General features: G+C 52.9%; 2 long non-coding RNA genes across 3 annotated transcripts; one reads left to right on the top strand and one right to left on the bottom strand.

Annotated features, from left to right (window-relative positions):
* Positions 1–6,649: 6,649 nt before the first annotated feature.
* Positions 6,650–8,628, bottom strand: LOC149998942 (uncharacterized). 2 transcript variants are annotated; one of them, XR_016513973.1, is made up of 3 exons: positions 8,511–8,628; positions 8,005–8,146; positions 6,650–7,102 (listed from the first exon to the last, which is right to left on the bottom strand). It is a non-coding gene; the product is annotated as an uncharacterized LOC149998942 (long non-coding RNA). The 2 variants fall into 2 exon arrangements; XR_016513972.1 differs by having other exon boundaries at positions 8,495–8,628.
* Positions 6,872–8,078, top strand: LOC149998943 (uncharacterized). The gene is made up of 2 exons (XR_016513974.1): positions 6,872–7,156; positions 7,559–8,078. It is a non-coding gene; the product is annotated as an uncharacterized LOC149998943 (long non-coding RNA).
* Positions 8,629–11,417: the final 2,789 nt, after the last annotated feature.

Here is an 11,417-nt window from a genome sequence, read left to right on the forward strand (position 1 = left end):
GTGAGTTAACTCAAAAGTTTATCCCACTTCGGACCCAGATAAGAGAGGCTCAGCCTGTATGTTTGGGTAGCCTGAGTTTAAATTTGCGGAGGCAGTTTTGGGGGTCTTCTACCGAGAATAAATTTGGTAGATTAGTGTCCTTCCACAGACAGATGACCAGAAGAATGGCATAGAAAGTCCAGAGATCTATCCAGGTACCTACGGAAGTCGCTGGGTCAAAATAGACTTTGTGACTAATGGTGCTCAGACCTCCAGATGGCCGTTTGGAAAGAGATCAAACTAGGTCTACAGCCTGCACCACACACAAGAGTGAACTCCAGATGGCTCCCAGGTCTGAGTGTAAAAAATGAAATGACAAGCCTACAAAGACCTTATGGGTGAATGCTTCTTAGGATGGAGGTAGGAAAAAGCTTTTAAAATATGACTCAATGGCAATTAAAAAATATTTGCCACCTATGTTATGGATTAAGAATTAATATCTTTAATATAGAAACAGCTCAACATGAGAGGAAGTAAGACCAAAAACCCAACAGACAAGCAGGCACGAAACGACCGCGACAGCCCCTCAGGGACGCACAGCGGGCACAGTGCCCCGTCCCGTGCGCGCCCGCCTCCGCTCCGCCCGCGCACCCAGGGCAGGGGTTTGTTCCTGCCCTTTCTGGAGTGGGGAAGCATTCCGGGATCTCTGGAGTTTATGAAACCGAGAGCAGGTAACAGGGTCAAGGTGGTCCCTGGGCCGAGAGCGTGTGGTGGAAATGAGGGTTAAAAAGCAGGACGCGGGCCTGGCTCTGCCGGTGGCGGAAGGTCCCGCGTTGACTCGAGATTGGCAGCGTGTCCGGGCTGCCCTCCAAGCGGACCTCGCACATCCTGTTTGTCGGTACGTGAAGGAAAGGTGGAAGGCAAGCACCTGTACTCCCAAGAGAGACGTCAGTCGTGCCGAGCCTGAGGATTTATATACTTTGTCATCAAAATTGTCAGCAAATCTGTTTAGACTAAAACGTGGAATTCTCTGGATCATCACACTCTGGGCAGGCGGGCACAGTGGCAGGGAACCAGGCAGCAGAGGCCTTGCCCTGACCCCGTGTGCGTGCACACACACATACACACACCAGCCCCTGCAAGATCCAAAAGCAAACGGCACACCCAGGGCAATGCATGACGCAGCTTCCACTGTGAGCTTCACTCAAGTGCAGGGAAAAAAGCAGGCCCTGCAATGCTCTCATTTCAAGCGGGTGCCACCCTCCTTCCAATAACACGCAGACTCTCAGCCTAGACAAGTCTCGTCATCAATGGCTGCCTTCCAGGTCTTCCAAAATCTGGAGGCTTCAAAAAATGACCATGTACTTGCTCATGATTTATGGATCAGCCTTTGGGATCGGCTTCCTTCTGCGCTGGGCGGGGATTACCCAGGCAGCAGCAGACCTCCAGAGGCTGCCCCGGAGCTGGGGGACCCACGGCGGCCTCACTTTTCTGTCTGGCAGTGCACGCGGCTCTCAGCTGGATGCCTCGGTCTCCTCCATCCTCCTGGACGTGGTGGCAGAGAGTTCCAAGAGCAGAAGCTACAAAGCCACGTGAGGCCAATTGTCAGAGGCACCCAATGTCATTCTGACCACATTCTATTGGCCAAAGAAAGTCACAGGGCCAATCCGGAGTCACAGGTGGGGAAAAGGACCAACCTCTTGTTGAAAGTGTGTGCACTCACGGCATCCAAAGCCGGGAGGACTCGTTACTGTCATCTCCGCCAGCAGTGCTGACTGAGCCTGGCAGTGTGGGCAGACACAGCGTTTCACCAAAAAGGACTGGCCTTTCTCACAGTCCAGTGTCTGTCCCCAACACGTCACTTTTTAGGCCATAAAAGGCGACATTTGTACAGTGCTTCCTATGTTTCCGGAATGGTTATGGGCCCACTGAATGAGCGTAGCCATCTTTGTGACGTGGACGGTATTAACATTCCTATGTTACAGACGAGGAAACCGAGACAGCGGGTGTAAAGAACTCGTCCCGGCCCACAGTCAGGAGACAGTGGAGCTGAGTGTGGGCTTCGCAATCCACCCTCTTGAGCATCTGCCCTGCTGCATTTTGCAGGTCGGCCTTGGAGGCATCTGGAAGGATCCCCCTCCGTGGCATCCCTCCCTCCTTTTTTGTCTAGTCCAAGGGGGCCATGCTCAGGGGTTGGGGGTGAGGAGGGTAGTTGCTGGAGCACAGGCCCCCTGCCTCTCTCTCCCCAGTCACCTCTCTGAAGTAATAAGGCAGCCAGGTGGCCAGCAGGCGGGGCTCAGCAAGGACACCTGGCTGCAGCGTTCCCTGGGGAAGGAAGCAGGTAAGGACTTTATTTGTTTTGGTGCGGAGGTGGGGGACTCTCTCGCCAGGGACCCGCAGCAAACAAGAGAGCGTGCCTGATCCTGCACTGTGGGAGAAAGTGCAGCCCACGGGGTCTCCCAGGGGACTGAGGCAGAGTAGATGGGAGGGTGGGGCAGGTCCGCCCCGCTCCAGGACACTGCTGCCACACAGGCTGCCGGTTAGCATTTCCCTCACCACGCCCCAAGGGTGCACATACGCACGTGTACACACACACACACACACACACACACATGCTTTCAATTATGTCAGTTTTTTTGAACCCGCCTTTCAGACAGTGCTCTTACAAGCTGGGAAGTTAAACAGGCCGCCAATGGTTAAGCAACTCAGACTGTGTCCAAGGTCTGGCCACTGGGACTGTCCACTGGGGACAACACCTCTGTGTTGCTGCCACAAGGTATTTGCAGAAAGGTGTGCACAAAATTTGTACAACAGATTCATTCGTAATAGCTAGAAACTGGAAGCAACCCGAGTGTCCACCACTAAGAGAACGAGCGAAAATGTGCCCCGCAGTCATACAAGGGGGTGATAAATACCTACAGCAAAAGGGGACTGCTGAGGCCCACGGTCACAGGCGTATGATTACATTTGTGTGAGGCCTGAGAACAGCCAAAACTAATTTATGTGTAAGAAGTCAGAGCAGTGGTTTTCTCTAGCATGGCGCCCTGGCCGAAAGGGCCCTGGGGGAACAGCTGGGGGACCACAGACTGGAAGAGGTGGTGTTTGTAAGACATCGCATCCACCCAGATTAACCTACAGCTTTAAAGTGACCCCAATCACATCCCAGTAGGTTTTTGCAGAAGTCAACAAACTGGTTCTAAAACGGCAAGGGGCAGACAGCAGCATTGGGGTGACCAGCAGGGAAGGGGGTGGGGGAGGTATGAGAGGGATGGGGGACACATGGTGACAGGAGGAGACTTGGCCAGCGAACACACAACATACAGACAATGTACCATGGGCTTGTTCCCCTGAAACCTATCTCATTTTATGAGTCAATGTCACCACAACAAATTCAATAAAAAAAGGTAAAAAAAATCAAATCAAATCTAAAGAAAAACCCCAAACGAGCCAAAAATCAATAAATAAAATGCACGTGGCCACGCTAATGGCCCCGCGAAGCCAGGGCGACGCTGAGGAAGCGCCACCGCGGGGAGGCCTGGCCCTGCCGGGCACTCAGACGCACGGCAGCGCTGCCGGTGGCGGCGTGGTACTGGCTGGCCCAGGAGAGACCGGCCGAGGCCACAGAGCCCAGGCCAGACGGGAAAGCCGAGTCCGCCACCAGCAGAACCACCCGCGGGAACGGCCAGAGGCAATGCTTCCAACGGAAAGGAACGGACTGAAGACTGGAATGTGGGGTGCTGGGATGGAGAAACACACGGGGAAGCGTCCGAATCGGGGCAAAGAGAAGCGCTGCCCGTCTCCTCTTGAGCTTTTTAATTCACGCAGGACGGTTAAAACAAAAACCATAACATTGTCTGTCGTGGTTCTAAATGCAAATGTAGAGTCAGTATGTAGGACGGTCAGGGGCCTTGCGGTCCTCCTCCCGAGCACGTGCCATCGGCTCGGCTCAAAAACAACTCGGATGAAAATTTTTTAAAAGGAGAGAGAAATATTTAAGACCACTGCATGGCGGCGGTGGGGAATAAAGGGACCCAAATGGAGGTCAGGCTTGTACATTTGTAGGAGCCGGTCAAGTGCGGGAAGCCTCGGTTGCGAGGATGACACAGAGTTTTCACATCTAGAACGTCGTGCCCAGAGCAAGCACGCGAAAGGCTGCACAGAGACATGCACTCCACACGCTGCAGACACACGTGAAGGAAGTGCTGAAGCTAAGGTAACCAGCGGAGAGGCCGGACACGAGCGACCGCGGGGCGGGTGGGGGCTCGGGGGCCGGGGGTGGGGGTGGGCAGAGGAGCACAGAGGCCAGGGCCCCCGTGGGAGCGCAGCGTGCACCGTGAGGCCTCCAGGAGAGCGGGCGGGGCTGGCACAGGACACACGCGACAGGAGCGTCGCTGGCACAGGACACACGCGACAGGAGCGTCGCTGGGGCAGCAGGCAAGGCCCACACCGTGCACGGCCTTGAACGAGAAGCCGGAGCTCGGGCTTGTTCTGTAGGCGCGGTGCCTGCCCACATGGTGCCGCCTGTACATTTCCCGGGAGGCTTCTGTTTTTCAAAATCAGCGGCCCCCAGCCACTCCCCCCACCCCACCCCCGCTCTTTCCTCCTGCGCAGAGCCAACACTTCCAAACCTTCCGGCTGAGCCTTTGGGCATTTCCCTCCGTCCTTCTAGGTGACACACAGGCACTGAAACGCCGTATGGCCCTGACGTGAGGTGCTACTACTGACAGCCGCATGCGTGGCAGTGACGCAGCTTCAGCAGGCTCCTGGCTCACCCCGGTGTCTGGCCGCCTGTCCCTCTCCGGCCCCACCACACACCAGCACGGCCCCCACCTCCCAACGCAGCCGGGTCCTTGTTTCTGGCGGTTCAGAAGTCAGTGTTGACATTATGACGGTCGCGTGGATGCCAGCCACAGCCACGCCCTGTCGTAAGCCCTAATTATGTTTCCTGCACAGCTTCCCCCTACTGGGCCCTGGTATTGACCTTGTTCTAGTTGGGGCTTTGCTTTGTCTTCAATACTATAAAGTTATCACAGATTTTCTCTCAAACTTTCTGCCACTTGCCTAACTTATCCACGCGGGCTGCTGATTCTCGCCAGGGATTCTATCTGCTTCATTCTTTTGAGGAGGACCCCTCTCCCTGAGCTTCTGAGCTCCCGCAGCCTGGCCCGGCTGGCCTCCTCACCGGGCCCCTGTCCCACTGCGGTCCTGGCAACGCTGTCCTGGGTTGGCTCCTTTCTTTACCCCATGTCTTCTCTTTCCTTGTTTATAACCTCACTTGGGGGGAGCAAGTCCTCTGGGAGCTTCCTTTAGAAAAGCTTAGGAGAGAGGAAAAGTCTTAAAGACATTAATGCTGAAAAAGCCTCATTATTCCACTGCATCAACCATTTGGCTAGGTGTGGAATTCAAGATTGAAATGGGTTTTCCTTCACAGCATTTTTTTTTTTAAGTATTCTATTCATTTATTTTTAGAGAGAGTGGAAGGGAGGGAGAAAGAGAGGGAGAGAAACATCAAAGTGTGGCTGCCTCTCACACGCCCCCAACCGGGGACCTGGCCTGCAACCCAGGCATGTGCCCTGACTGGGAATCGAACCAGTGACCCTTTGGTTCACAGTATGGCAGCACTCAATCCACTGAGCCACACCAGCCAGGGCTCCGTCATGGTCTTTAAGACATTGCTCTATTGCTGTCTGGCCTCTGCTTTTGCCTTTCAGAGAACGAAAGCCATTCTCAATCTTCTTCATGTAACCTGTTTTTCTTCCTCTAGAATCTGGTAGAATCTTCTCTGGGCTTTGTGGGCCCTTTCAGGCTGGAAGCTCATGTCCTTCGATGCTGGGAAATTTTATGGAATTATTCTCATAGATGATTCGTACCCTTTCATTTTTCTCTCTCTGTCTGGAACTTTTATTATTTGGGGGTTGGGCCTCCTACATTTACCCTATAATTTTTCTTAATTTTCTCCTCCTGTTTCCTATCCATTTCTCTCATTGGCCCTCCTTTCTGGAAGCATTCAGTTTTCACACAGTCCCTCAACGTGCCTGACCTCATTAAGGTGCCACATCTTCCATGCTGCCCGGTGTCCTCCAGAACGAGCAAGACTCTGTTCACCGCTCCCGTGGGAAAACCTCCGGCCCTTGGCCAGGGTGGGAGGGGCAGGCAAGCAGCTGAAGAGAGTGTGGAAGTGAGTCCTCTTCAACAGCTTTCTACCACCTGATTATGGCTAACCGCCTCGTCCCACTTCCAAATTCCAGACATTCCTGACCCTTCGGAAGTTTTCACAGCACAAATGCTTCTGGCTCTGGGCTCCCCACTAAAAGCTGAGGACCCATCTACCCCAAGACGCTCAGTCCGCTACCTCCTCCCTTCTGTGCTCCGTTTCCCGAGCTGCGTTGCTGGGGTCGTCAAGGCCCTCCTCCCTGCTTTGTAGGTTTATGCTTATAAAAATCCCTGCCCTGACTGGTGTGGCTCAGTGCACTGAGTGCCGGCCTGTAAACAGTAAGGTCACCAGGTTGATTCCCAGTCGGGGCACACGCCTGGGCTGCGGGCCAGGTTCCTGGTTGGGGACCTTTAAGAGGCAGCCATTACTGTGCCTCGCTTATAAATTACACTTGAGAAAGAAAAAAAAAAAAAAAAAAAGAAGCCAACTGATGTTTTTCTTTCTCCTTCTCCCTCCCTTCCCCTCTCTAAAAATAAATATTTTTAAAAAATCCCTTTATTTGCATCTTACTGGGGTTTCAGGAGGGCACATAATTGGATGCATGTGATCGGTCTCTCATCATTCAGAAACCTACGAGAAATGTTTAGTTCACTGTTTTTTCTTAATGCTGTTCTTTTAAAAGTTTACCACAAGGCTTCCGGGTCATCTGTACCCTTCTAAACAAGCGTCACCGTGTGGTTTCGGTGCCCACGTCTGTCCTCATGTTACTTAGAATACGGCCGTTACTTTAACTTCTGGCACACTGTTTCGCAAACCGGAGGGCAGGGCCTTCCTGTGCACGTGTTCTCACGCCCGAGAAATTACTGTCAGCGATCAGGACCCACAGAACGTCTTCAAGCCAAGGAGAGATGTGGTCAGGTGCTCGCCTTCCGTATACCACAGTGGCAGCTGGCTGAGTGAAAAGCGAACCTGGAAGGACAAACGGGGAGGTGGGGGGTGAATTCAAAGACAACCACCATGCAGGTGGGTGCAGACACCTGTGGGAGGTGTGGGTGGAGAGGGGAACACAGATTTGAATAGCGTTTAGGACCAAGATGGCAAATGGGTTCCATTTGGATTCCAAACTAATTAAAAAGTGCTGTGAACAGGTTTAAGAGCCACAGACACAGAAATTTTAAATCACTACGATTTATTTTAAAACAGTTAATGAATTACAATAAGTACAATATTATGGCAGCACAGTTGAGATTAATGATAAAATCATTTTAAATGTTGTAACTTAAACATTTTTGTTTCCTTTCGTTACCAAGACCCATTTTAACTGTGCAGCACTTTATCAACTGCACTGAGTAACACAACTAGGCAAACAAATTCCTGTCAAAACAATTTCCTCGTTTCTGACAAATATCACTTTTCTTTTTTCAGAAATGGACATTTGCAGGAGGCTGAAAAAGAAACTTCCCAATAATAGGACTACAGAAAAAACTACTGAAATCCTTTGAAACCTTGAAAAGCACTGGGCTCGAATTGTTTGAGTCACAGGTGCTGACCGTGGCTGCGGGGCGGAACCCAGTCACCAACGGCGTCCTCCTTAGCAGGCTCGGCTCCTACCCCGCTTCGATTCGGGCATAAGTCGGCCTCCATGTAAATTCCAGAAAGACAGCTGGAACAATTTTTCATCACGGCTTCTTTCCATAAAATAGTAAATCATCGAAAAATGGTTTTGATTGAAATGACAAAACCAGCCTGTGATATATCATTACAACATCTAATAAATTTTGATTAGGCACTTGCTTGAAATTCATGCCATTTCAGATAGCAAGAAACAAACTGGTTTTAGTAAAAGTGTACTTTTTTGCACAGAGGCTTACCCAAGATTGTTTCAGAACGTGGAATAACCGACGTTTTCATTTCTCGGCGTTGTAGAAGCGAAACCTGCCTCCTGTGTGAAGTGTGTATATATACTTTTCAAGATTGTAATTCAACGTAATGATGGCCTTATTTCTTAAAAGTCTGATGAGGTATATTTCACATGTAGACAAATAAATTTATCTTTATGTGGTGGAAAACTTCAAGCATACACAAAACGAACATATGCAAACATATTCAAACAAAGTAAAAAGAATAGTGTAATGAACTGTCCTATAGATAATAATCTACACAATTTTTAATATACTATAATAATGATCAACTCATCATCCATCTAGGCTCATCTGTAGCCCCCACCACACCCCACTTACAGCCCAGACCTGGGTATTTTAAGCAAATTGCAAGCATCATATTGTTTCATCTGTAAATACTTCAGTTTGTAGTACTAACAGGTGAGACCTCTTTAAAATAAGCACAATACTATTATCACACCTGAAAAAGTTAATACCTCCTTGGCTTCACCAAATACCCAGTTTCTACTCCAATTCCCCTGATCCAAACAGCAGCACTTGAAGACAATCAGTGGAGAAGCCCAGGTGAAGTTACCGGCATCACAGAGGGTGGGCATTCAGGACAGTCTGAGGCACTGGGCAGACCTGCTCTCCAGCTCGTCTGGGATGATGATGAGAAACCATCATTTAAAGAATCTGGCTGTGGTCCTTAGGGCATACAGCAAATGAAGAAACGTCTAGTCAAGAAAATCTATGAAAATGTGATCAGAGTCTGTGGCGTTTGAACCCAAACTGCTCCCTCTCCCCCGACTCCCATCTCAGTGAGAAAAATCACCTCGGAGACCCTTATAGCCAACAGCAGGCTTCCTTCCTGGCTTCCCCAGCTCCCTGCTGCTGAGGCTGTGCTGGGCAAGTGTGGCCACGTGGCGGGGACTTCCGTGGTCTGCTCAGTCCCCACTCAGGGAACAGAGGCTCCACCTTGCCACAGTGTCCCCTTGGATACTGGGGTCTTGGTCCTCCCCGCCCTGGCTTATAAGGGTGGTGGTTCCGTGCCAGGAGAGGTAAACCAAGATCTGAGGCTGCCCCCTCTGTCCACCGTGTGCTGGGCTCCTGAACAGGGGTGTCACTTACAGAGACCACACACTATCGTCCCCACCCCAGCCCCAGAGCCCAGGCTCAGGGATGGTGCCTAGGGACCAAAGCAGGCTGTAAAACAGACCCATCCTCATCTCTTCCCAAAGACACCAACTTTGTTTGCATCAGAGGGTGGAGAGATTCAGGCCTAAAGATGTGCTCAAGAAACGTGGCAGCAGGAGAGAGCCAGGAAAAGGGACGGCTGGGACGGGCCTACTGAGGTCCAGAAGCTCAGGAGCTACACCTTCCAAGCAGCCTGGGTCTGTAGAACATTCAATGCCCCAGGGCATCTTGCTACACAGAGGGCAATCAGCTGGCACTGAGTGTAACCAGCTGGGTGCGGAAGGGAACCTAGCCCGCATGTGACAGTGGCCACACTTTGAATTGCACGTCCCAGCAGAGCAACATCGGAGGTCTAACACGTCAAGGGACTGGGGGGGGGGGGGGGGAAGGGCGGGGGGGGTCACAAAGACAAACCTGCCAGTCACTAAATATGCACCCAAATAACAAGCGAGGGGTGGGGGGGGGGGCACGTTACCAGTACTCAGTCGCTGCAATATATTATCTAAAATGTCCAGTTTCTAACAAAAACATGACACGGGCCCAGGAGCAGGAAAGTGCGACTTTGACCCTGGAAAACGTCTGCTCCGTGGGGACAGTTTCAGGGACGAGGCAGGTGCAGAACCAGATACAGAGAGAAAGGGAGAGAGCATGGGCTTCCCCTACCAAGAACTCCGACGGAGGGAAAGGGGGCGGCCGAGAGAAGGGTCAGCCCCACAGAGGCCGGGGCTGGACTTTATTTTGCTTCTTAGGATGAGCTTCTGGGAGCACGCGCCCAGGCTGGGATGAGGACCCGGCGCCAGGGCGCAGGATGGCTGTCCAGGCAAGGAAGGCGGGGAGAGCTGGGAGGACGCAGCAGGCGGAGGCCGGCTCTGCCCGGAGGAGAGCATGAATGTGCTGGGAGACCGCTTCCTGCTCCGGCCGAGGGCAGGGTTGCTGGCGGCCCGCTGTGAGAGATTCTGGCTCTCTTCTCTCAGGGCTCCTCAGTGGCGTGGCAAACCCACTGTGTGACGCTTCCTGGGCCCCTGGGCCTCACCTTCATGGGGCACGGAGGAGTGACACCATCATGAAGCCTGTGCTGCCTCCTGTATCAGTGAAATCCTTTGTCTCTCACCCAGAGTCTTGTGTCTTCCGTTAGCACGTATGGAACGGCTGGGCAGATCGCCCCGGGGCTAAAGACAAGCAATGGGCGGTGTGGAGAGCCGATGAAGGGGTGGTACCGGCCTCTGGAATGGGGTCTTGCCAGCTGCACTCAGCAGGGCCACCTGGGGGGGGGGGGCAGTGCACTGCACAGGCAGATCCCAGCGGGAAGCCAGGTGGGCGTTCGGGGTGGGGGCAGGGGGAGCAGAAAGCCGGGAACACAGGAGAATCTGGGTTACCAGGAGAGAGAAGCTCTGATTATGACCCACGGGGTCCTGCCTGCAGAGGAGAGAACGCTCCGGGGACAGGGCTCACTGATCCGCTGGGAGACGGTGGATGGCCTGCGGGGCTGCCGAGGAGGGATGAGGACTCCAGGTGGGTGGACAGGAGGTTGGGTCTGCGTGGGATATGGCCGTGTCAGCACTAGGGGCGGACCGGAGCGCTCGCGCCCCTTGGGGCTGGAGCCCAGCCAGGCAGGTGCAGGCTGGCCTGCGGTGGGGGCCAAGCCTGTAGGTGAGGCACTTGCTGAGGGTGGGGGTAGGCAGGGATTTGGGGGCTCAGAGAGAGGGTCTGATGTTTTATTAACCACTGAAGACGTGGCAGAAGACACCCATCAGAGATAAGTAACACCTATGGGGATTTTGATGACTGACAACCATAAGGATTGAAATTTAAAAAACAAAACAAAACTTGAAACTGCCAGTTCTAAGCAGCGTTCACCTGCAGGGTAGCAAGGTGAGGCGTTTTTGTTAACTACGAGAGCTGAGGCTGAATGACCCACCCGTGGCCACAGGCGCGCTCCAGGAGGCCTTTCCGGAAGCCCTGCAGTTGGACGGACGGCAGCTGCTCCCACACGGGGGAGGGCAGAAAGCCGATGGGAGGGGACCGGGTCCCTCTGGTCCCTGCCATTCCTGACAGTTGGGGGACAAGGGGCTGTTTCACAGGCTTTTGAGGTCTAAGTCCAGGGACACTGCCCACTGGAGAACACACCACCCCACCCCCGTGTCACTACCTGGGAGCGCGCTGCTTCAAGAGCACAGGTGCCAGAGCCTTCCCGCCCTTCCCTGCTA

The sequence above is a fragment of the Furipterus horrens genome, unplaced genomic scaffold (genome assembly GCF_987537825.1).
Source record: "Furipterus horrens unplaced genomic scaffold, mFurHor1.1.pri manual_scaffold_11, whole genome shotgun sequence".
NCBI lineage: Eukaryota > Metazoa > Chordata > Mammalia > Chiroptera > Furipteridae > Furipterus > Furipterus horrens.